Source organism: Atractosteus spatula, chromosome 4 (genome assembly GCF_055471065.1).
Source record: "Atractosteus spatula isolate fAtrSpa1 chromosome 4, fAtrSpa1.hap1, whole genome shotgun sequence".
NCBI lineage: Eukaryota > Metazoa > Chordata > Actinopteri > Semionotiformes > Lepisosteidae > Atractosteus > Atractosteus spatula.
In genome coordinates this window covers 14,821,741-14,832,050 of record NC_142709.1, presented here as the reverse complement: position 1 = coordinate 14,832,050, position 10,310 = coordinate 14,821,741, and the positions used below count along the sequence as shown (strand labels likewise).

General features: G+C 36.0%; 1 protein-coding gene across 1 annotated transcript in view; it reads left to right on the top strand.

Moving 5' to 3' along the window:
• The first annotated feature begins 281 nt into the window (after positions 1 to 281).
• Positions 282 to 10,310, top strand: part of mid1 (midline 1) — a 104,439-nt gene continuing 94,410 nt past the window's right edge. The window contains exon 1 of the mRNA XM_088914727.1: positions 282 to 339. The gene's annotated coding sequence lies outside the window, so the exon portion shown is untranslated. The remainder of the gene's footprint in view (positions 340 to 10,310) is intronic.

The following is a 10,310-nucleotide window of genomic DNA, read 5'->3' as shown; positions in this document are numbered from 1 at the left end:
TATTTGGAGTGATCCATCACCTTGTCCCCTGAGGTCCACGCTCTTTCTGTTTATCTGTTTGTGTCTCTTTGTTTTAGGTGATTCATGGGGGACTGGGAGTGGTGGTTTCACCACGAGAACATTGTGCAGTAATGGGAGCAGCTATCATGAAATAATACACTTGAACTGAAGGGTTTTGCTCTGCGCTTCATGCTAGTCTGAGCACACGGCAGGGATTCTAAGGGGAGGAGCAAAAGGGGGTGGCGATAGAGAAGCTAGGTGGTGATGTTTTGTTTGGAGTCAGTGTTGGATGCATGCGTTTCTGAGATACGTGGTGTGTAAAGAATTGGCTTCGAGGAGGTACAGTAGTTTTCTTTTCATATACTCGTTTAAGGTGGCATGCTGTGATCTGCACTGAGAGCTTAAACACTTAAGATGTGTTAAGAGAATCTTGCATGTGTGTGGTAGCAGGTTGTTCATAGTATTACCTTCAACCTCTTTTAACTTGTATTATTTCATAGTTCTTGTGTTTACTTTCTGAAATGAGAATGGTTTCTTTTAAAAGACCAAGGGCTACGTTTTGAACTCCTCAAGTGTTGTTAAAGGTATTTAAACAAAAGAAAAACTGTGACATTTAGAACTGATTCATTTATTAACAGTAGTAAAAGAATGATGTCACAGTCTTACGTACCCTTTTCATGTTTGCTCTACAAGTGTTCTGGATTTCCTGAGGTTTTGCCAATGAAAGTTTTACCTCTGCTTTCTTCTTTAAACACTTACACTTTGCAGCAGAATGTTCAGGTCTTTTTACAGAAAGATTACTTGGTTTCTAAGTATTATTTGCTCTGGGAAATGTTAGGAAATATCCTATGGTGATTCTCTGTATTTTGTATTATGGGTGCAGCCCTACTGGTCTGTCAGGGGAGCATTGAATAGTCTCATGTGTTTTCCACACGTATCTTTTTAAATATGTTGTAAATGTGTTACTCAAGTCAGCCAGGTACCTGTCAATTAAAATATTTTGCTCAGTAAGAATATGCATATTTATACATCTAACAACATGGAAGTCTATGTGTACAACTTGTGAATTAGCAAATGTTTTAAAATTGTACATGAGGATGAACAAAACAGCGGAAAAATTCAATCTTTGTAACCCAGACAGACTATTCCAATTAATCCACAAAGGGACAGAAGGAACGCCCACAGCTGTTTCTAAACAGCTGTATATTTCTCTTGAAGCTTGAGTTAAGTTTTTGCAAGCTTAATACACCACCCTGTATTACTGCAGAAGCCTTTTCACCTGGAAAAAAACAGCATTACAGTTTTTTTAGAACAGCCTAGTAAATCAGCAGCAGTTTTGAGCTAGCCTATATTTCATGTGGTTGAGCTGAAGACAGCTTATAAACCACAGCCTGGAAAGGCTCTCTTACTATTGCTCTGCTGTAGCAGAAGAGGAAAGGTTGCCACCTCAACTTTTCTTAGGTCTAAAAATAATGAAGTTGTTCTTGAACTTGATTTAGAATACTGAGACTGCAGATAACAATTCAGATTTGGAGGAAAGAGACACATTACTGAGAGAAGCAAAGAATATGAATAAGCAGACACCTATTTTAGGAATTTCTCTCCACTTCAAAAGGAGCAATCAAAAACTGAGCAATGGAACTGTGGCATAACTACATGAATATCTTGGTGAGTACAGATCTTTGTATAAAAGCAATATCATGCATATTACTGTATAAATTGCAAGTGAAAAGGCATTTTGCTCATGACATATTATTATAAAATTATTATTTAAAGAACCTGCATACATGTCAATAAAATATTTAAAAAGCTTTACTCGCTTACTTGTTTAATTTAATAAAATTCAGTAACTAAGAATATCGAACTTACAAGTGAGAGAAGGCCATTCAGCCCATGTAGCCCATTTGGCGAGTCTTTTTAGTTTGCCAGAGTTGCTTTCTGCAGGGCAATTTTAAAAGCCCTCTAAAGGTAAACATTTCAAAGGTGAGACACACTTTCCATTTCTGAAAGGACCAGACCCCTTCAAATAAAATTGCTTTGACATGGTTGTGTGTTAGTCCAGAAAAAGAGCAAATTACCCTCTTACTCTTACAGTCCATCTAGGTAAGTGTGTAGATCGATATGCTGTTGTTGTGACTTGTTTTCTGTATTATGAGTGTATATTTTTTTTAATCACTGTATAATTACAGTGGCAGCCTCTGCTTCAGAGGTCACAAGGTCATATCCTATGGTACAAGCAGATGAACTTAGGACACAGCAGGTCACATATGGGACTATTTGTCTTTACAAGAGAGTAAAGCTAAAATCATGTGAAAGAGAAATTGTTTATTTAATTATTTAGAAGTGGGTTTTATTTCTGGATACAACACTAAGATGCCGTCTTTTAAACTTGCTCTGGTTGTATTAAATTCTCTGTAAAATGACTCAAAGGGTTATTATCATAACAAAGACTGAGTTCTGCCAATTTCTGTATTAGGCAATGTCAAACACCCATTTAACAGGAAAACTAAAAATAAGCCAATCCAAATCCAAAGCAAATGTTATATATCCATAAGAAGCATACTATTAATACTGAATTATACTTTTGTACTAGGTAACTACACATGAACTTTATACATTTATTCAGAGTGTAAATGTATGCATTAATATATATTGTACATTCTGAATCAGATGAAAATTATTTGTTGTGTTTTCAAGGATGTTGTACTGTATTTGCATGCAAATTTATGTACTGTTTATCCCAGGACTGAGCAAAAAGGTCTGAATCGGATTTTTGTCAAACTCAGCAAAAAAATCCTTCAAACTTACAAATATTCTCTGGAGCCTTAATGTCACTTGCTTATTGTTTTTATGATGAATCTAAAAATATATATTGTTCTGGTGAATTAATTAGATATCAGTTTTTTAAAAATCACTTTGCAGTTTCCATGGAAGTTGTATGACTATGAAAGATTACATTTTCTTGCAGAGATGCTCTCCTGATAGCAAAAATCTAGAACAAACTTACCCAGCTTGCAAGATGAAGGAAATAAGAACTGGTTCATACAGTAGCAGTACCTACACATGGTGTCTGTATCAGAAGTGGCTGAAGAAACTCCCTGGAGCCTTTCTGTCATTTGCATTAAAAGGGATTTCTGAGATTCTCTGCCTAAAGCACTTTTTAGCGTGTCAGACACCCATTAAAAAAACACGCAGAATTGTAAAACGACATTCCCTCCCTTTTCCTCTCGTTGAAATCTATGTGATGTTTCAGTATTGGTCTACAAATAGTATTTAAGACCTCAACAACATATTTCTATAGTTTGCTGTTTGTCTATATGTGGTACAATATATGATCTCACATAGACATACAGTAGAGGTTCAATTCATACTGCGATGCCACGCACACGAGGCAAGCTCAGTTTGCAGATGTGATTAATGATTATCCTTCTAGTGATAAATGTCCAGTTGTTCCTAATTGTCAGGGGGTGCCTTTCCCATTATGGTACTTAAATTTAGCTTGGAAGCAAAAAAAGACAGTGAATACAATGCTCATACACTAATTAACATGCCTTCAATAAATATCTCTCTATTTTAAATGATAGCCATCGGGTTAAAGTGTTTAAAAGTTATAATATTCGGAAGCCCTTTTGAAGCAGCTTTGTCTCACCACCTGAATTGCTACTAGACAAACAGCCGCAGTTCACGAGGTGGGGAAATAGTTGGATTTGCTGTGGTGGAAAGATATCTCAAAATCACAAATGAGTGACAGGTCAAAGTATTTAGTTGTATCTGGATACATTATTATACAAATGAACTAGAGAATCATCTGTATGTTGTTTAAGAACATGTGGAAATGTAACACTTTTATGCTTTAAGCTGCCAAATATTATATTGAGGTTGCTCTTCCTGCACTGAAGTGTTGTTTGATCTGTGTCGTAAAATCGTACTGTGTTATAAATTCATTGACTTGTACAAGCATGGACATGTTTAAGGCTGTTCCTGATATGTCTTTATAGATTACATGCGAAAAGCCCCATACTGTTAGATCAATCCCGATATTTAACAATTGCTGCCTTTTATTAATGGTTTGGAAGGAAGGACAGTAAAAAAGAATTTGATTATGACGTTTTGTGGAAAGGAGTTTAATGTTAAAGACAGGAAGGTCAGCAGACAGGGATTTATGCAGTTTGGATAGTTTTAAATGGCTGCTGTAGATGATCCAAGGCTCAGGAGAGGAGGAACTTATAGCAGCAGATAGAATCTGCAACTCTGCATACCAGAGAGACCATGAAATGGACATGTCTTAAATCAACATGGTGTCTACTTTTAGTGCAGATGTCAAAGGTTATTTCCTCTTGAATTACTTTGAGAAATTAAGTTTTCTAAAGAAACAGCACTTTTGTCCTCACAGTGCAAACAAAATGAGGACGAAACTAAGGGAATTGAGGAAGATTATATAAAGTGAAAATATTATTACAAAAAAGTGTCATAGGCGTTCTGGAGTGTGAGTTATGTTGAAATGCTAGCTGAATATGAGTCAGATACTGCTAACGTTGTACAAGACTTTGCTGAAAACATTATGTGAAATGGTCAAAAATAGCACCATTGGTAACAACACTTTTTTCAGGAAAATCATGGAGCTGTATGTTACAGTATTAAGTCACAGAGGAGAATGATTACTGATGACTGGTATACTGTGTATTGGCTGAAACACACCAAATCTTACACATTTCAGCCTGAAAAAGGTAATAGAATATTTTAATTTAAAAACTGTAAAGTAACATTACTTCTGTCCTTTCTATGTGTGTGCGATAGGATATGAACGTATGGTTGTATTTGTGTGAGGGTATGTTTAGCTATATGTGTTATTGAACCAAAGTATTTTGTAAGTTATTACACATGGGAAAATACAAATCAAGGAAATGTTCATATGTATCTCATATTAAGAGATATTTGTTGTTGTTACAGTGAGCTAGTTGCAAATCTTAGGACAAGGCAGAAATTCAGAACAGCCATATGCTAATAAAGATAAAGACCTAAAAAAAAAACATTTCCAATATGTTATACACTTTCATTTTTAGGTAGCTGTTAAGGCATGCTGTAGCTCTGTACCTTTCAAAGTTTTAAATAGATATTTCTTCTTTAATCGTGCAATTATGTAATAGTAAGTGATACTAGTGATCAGTGAAGCAGGATTCTAGGACCCCTTTGTTGTTATAAATAAATATGTTAGTACTCATCTGAAGCTTTGACACTCAATATCTACTCAAACATTTTATAATTAGAATAGCTTACTAACAGCTGACATGCTTTGATTGCATACGATTTGATACCAGCTTTATTACCTCATGCAATACCATAACACCACATCTTCTGCGACTAAATCAAGCTCTGTAATGACATGATCAATCCTATTGTCTTTCTGAGGACTCTATTCTGCACCTTCCATTGCACTTTGACAGCAGTGATGGCAGGCAAACCATTTGATGATCTGCTCTTTGAAAAAGAGGCTGACAATTAGCCAACACCTGCTACAATATTATTACCAGAAACAATGTAACCAGCATTTGTCAGCACCAACAGTATTTGAACCAGAAAATGCCAGTTAGGTTTTGATGCAGGGCTTTAAAACCACTGCTAAAGCATGCTTGTTCTGGACACTGTTCGAGCAAGAGAATGCCTACTTCGTTTTTAAGAAGCCTAGCTCTTACTGCCAGAACCAGAAGGACTACAGAGGAAGAAAGGGATTGAGTGGGGGTTTTAAATGCTTTTTATTTCCTTCTCAGGGCTAGGATTCTCAAGGGACACTCTCAAGTCGCTAATGTCACTATCTACTGGATAAGGTCTATTGGGGCCTCATCCATCACGCCTTCAGTTTAGTTGCTATGTTCGGGTCAGTGGCAACAGAAGTGTCCCTTCTTAGGTTGAATTACGCATCGCTGAAAAGCTTTTGTAAACAAATTGGTTTCCCTTCGAAACTTGACGATCCTTCCTGAAGCACCACTTAGAGAAAAGGAGAGTCAGGGATAGCAGCCAGCGAGGGAGGCAAAATAAGAGACAAGCAATCTTTTATTTGAAATCTGGAAGACCTGCAGTGAATAGATTATAGTGCTCTTTTGGTAAAAGTGCCAAGTGTAGCTGAGGAGCTGTTGTACTGAATCATAGCAACAGCGGCAGGGGAAAAATACACAACCAAAAATTCAAATTAGAAAAACATAAAGGCAAGTTCTGTACATGCATTTTCATGTGGCTGTTGTTGTTATCTTCGGTTGTGTGCAATTGGATTACATCCAGAACATTCATAGTTTCCATTTGATAGCGGTGTAGTAAACAGTCTCAATCCAAGGGGATATGAAATTGTAACTTTTATTTTTACATTTACTGTACCTTAAGTGGTTAAAATAAGGTTTGGCAACTTCACATTTATATCTGCTTTAAAACTGAGCATTGAAATATCCTAATTTTCATTACTTGTTCTTATTTTTCCTTTACTCTGTACTGTATAGACAGTATTTGACAGTTGCACTGTGTGGAAAACCCAGACTTTATTAACACTAGTGACCTCATTTGTTATTGTTTTCAGATTATGGTTAAAGCCAATGTACATTTTTTAAAGTTTACTATATTTTGACTATAAGGATCTATCAATCCTTTCAAATACATTTGTTGATTTGCATTATTGTTTTAAATGTCTGTTTCTGGGAGAAACAGGCACACGAATTTGCATTGATGGTAGATCCTTGATTTTTCTAGCAGAATTTTTTTTTTGTTGAACATGCAAACTGTTTACTGTCGTCATTGGTGATTTATGTTTAGGAGAGTTAAACTTAATTTTTTTTAATCAATTTTCAAAGCCTCACTCTCTGTGCACATGTGTGAGCTGTGCTTGTGTATTAACACAGGGCTGGAACACACTATTTCGAGCAGCCAGTTTAAATGCACGTGGCTCTCATTCATTCCCTTAACACACAGCACTTGATCATCTCATCTCCTCCCTCATGCAGTGGCAGCATTCTCTCCTCTTCTTAATTTCCAATCACTGGTATCTTTTGGCAGCAAGAGGCAACATTCGCCCACAGGGGTGACTGACAGCCTCAGACCACTGGAGGGATAGTGTTTATCAGGTCTCTCTGGGGGACTCATGTGCAGTAGTGCTCCAGTGCCAGCAGAGAAAAAAAACAACAACACAAATAAAGCCCAAGAGGTTCCTGTCTGCTGTAGTCATCTGGACTGTGCTCTTTCTCCAATGAGAAGGATTAGGAAAGATGCCTGTGTGAGGAGAATCGAAGAGAAGGAGCCAAACAGAGAAACTATATACAAGGCTGTTAGCTTAGAGTCTTAAAGGAGACACTCGCATTCACAGCATCTTCTCTCAGGCTTGGCAGATCTGCTCTTGGTTGTCCTGCTACTGTGTTTCAGAAACTGGTAAGTTGCATCTGTATGTACTGTATTTGTCCTTTTTTCAGTTGTGTGAAGTGAGTTAAAGGGAAAGATAAGTCAGTGTAATTATAGCTTGATTTATTCAGCTTCATCTGAAAAGATGAAGGTCTTATTTACTCTGTTAGGCTGTACATTTTCATAGTTTTGGCATCCGACTGAATATAAACTGCTATACAAATAAGGGTGACATACAAAATAATTTTCTCTGTTTGTTCTTGAGTTGTTTTTTCTAAAGTTTTTGTCAGCTTCGGTCCATATATATTTTGAATCACTCTTTCCTCTTTCTTCTTTGCTCTTAGCTGTTAAGAGTTCACAAAGTTCCACAGAGTATTAAGTGAAATTATAGATTCTCAAAGGTAAGAGGAACAGCTGAGGAATATATCGACAGATAGAGGAGTTTATCCGCCATATGTGCATGTACATTGGAATTCTTATCTGCTCCGTTCTCTCAGGACATGCACAGTACAGAGGACAACACAGAACAAAAGATTGTACCAGATAACCCAGCACAATGTCACAATGTAGAATATATCATAGAGAATCCATGACTCCACACAGTGTATTGATCAGTATGAGATTTTTTTTTCTCTCTGCACTGAATTCCTGTTTGTTTTCAATACCATCAGAATCAATATTGTTTATCTGAGAACTGTTTGAGTGCTCTTTTTGTTTAATACATTGCAAATATGCTGCACATATTCTTCCGACTTTTGGCTGCTTGACAAGCCAAATCATTTGTGTTTAATAGCTTTATCATATCCAAGGTCTTTTAGGTCGGTGAAGTTTGGTTTTAAAATGGCCTGGTCATTTCACTTGTCTTACTGATTAATACATAAAATTCACTTATCACATAAATCAAAGGGCTCTTCAAGTACAGTACATGAAATAAAATCTACATGGAGAGTCTGAACAAAACTAGGTGACGCAAAGGAATTGAAAATGAGCTGAATGCTACTGGAGTTGCAGATGTTTAATTATAATATTGAAAACATTTATGTTATTCAGTATTGTTATTTAGAGTGTGAAAATGGAAAAGGTTCTTTGAAAGATGGAAAAAAAATACTGTTGTATAATAATGAACACACATCTAGTTAACACACAACACTTTATTAAAGAAGGAAAGTACATTGGATGTGATGTTTGTTACTGCATGTGCAGATATTTGAGACGTGTTGTAATAAGTCCAATTCCAATTAGAACATTTAGCAGGGTACAGAGCTATCGTTCTGTGTTAATACAGACATGCATTATTGATTGAACTTGCATGTAATTAGCTTTCTGGTATCTGAGATACCACAGTGAGACAATTTATTAAAATAGAGGATCAGACTAATTGTGATATGAGGATTTTGAAATCGTGAGTTGAACATCACTTGCAGAAGCATACCCAGTCTTAAAAGTACACAATAAGCAAGTACAAGTAAATGCTTGATTATTTTTGAGGGACTAAAAACAAACAAAAAATAAAAAAAGATGGATCTCAAAATATCTGTCAATTGCCTAGATACATTTGCTTGACTTCATTTTGATGCTTTTAAAAAATGTTCTCCTCAATTATGTTTTTCGATATGTCCTAGTTTATTGTGCCTAGCTGTAGATTAAATGTGAAGAATTATTGTGATGATTATTGCTGTCAGCAAGGAGTCATGGTGACTTAGAGGAGTATGTTCTTATTGTCTTATTTATGTCTCACAGAAGTGTGAATATTTTTTAATATTATTTTGACGAAGAAGATTTTTCTAAAAATACCTCATGAATTCATAACGAAAATGACTTTCATTTGAAATGTTATTTTCTAATAGACTGTACACAAAGAGTTCTCTAAACCTCAAGATTAATGTTATAGCATGAACAGAATGATGTTATGTACTTTAGCTTGTAGATACCTGTTAGCACTATGAGTCATATGGGTAGCAGGTTGTTGTTTTTTGTGGGATTTTTAGCTTAAAGATGATCTAATTTCATAAATGCTGAAAATGTGAGATACACATAATTTGTGACTAAGGTAAACTAAGTTAGACTAAGTTAAAATTGGGGGAATAAGTTAAAGTGTATTTTTCCATCTCATGGTGAGAATAAGGTGTATATTTTTGAGACAACACAGGAAACACATGCTGTAACACAATCTACTTATTGATGTATTTTGTCCTTATACCCCACACTGTACAGTACTCCATAGTATAAATTGGAAACCAGAACTGCTTGTTTAAAGTTAATTAACATTACAGTTATTTAGTGTGTTTGTTCTGGTATTGTCCAATGTCATATGCAGTAACACCCTTGAAATACTTCATGCCTGAGCCATGAAATAAAGATAATAATAACATCACTTTGTTAACCCTTTACAATTTCTTGCATTAGGAATTGTCTTTTTGTATACCCCAGCTTGCTCTCCATGAGACACACAGACAGAGAGAAAGCCTGGGGTCAGAGCACAGGGTCAGCCATTGTACAGTATAGCAGTTGGGGTTAAGGGCCTTGCTCAGGAGCCCAACAGCGTAGGATTTCTCTACCAGGTGCAGGATTTGAGCCAGCAACCTTCCAGCCATGGGCACAGAACCTTAGCCACAGAGCCACCGCTCCATCCTGGGTTATAATGGCTGGGTTATTATATTTATATTTACATTTCTCACATTACTTTCTGTATGAGTGCAGTACTCTAGTCTTTTACTGTGTATCTAAATTACCAGAATATACGGAGACATATTCTCCAATATGGAAGTCTATAACAAATACTTCTACAATTGAAGAGAAACCAAATATCTGCTCTTGCATTTCTTTAAACTGGTATATGATCCTAACAATGCCTGCTACTTTAACCTACATTAAACAACTTTAAGTCAATTATGGATGTTTGCAACCCTTAAAGTTTTATGAAATAAAACTTT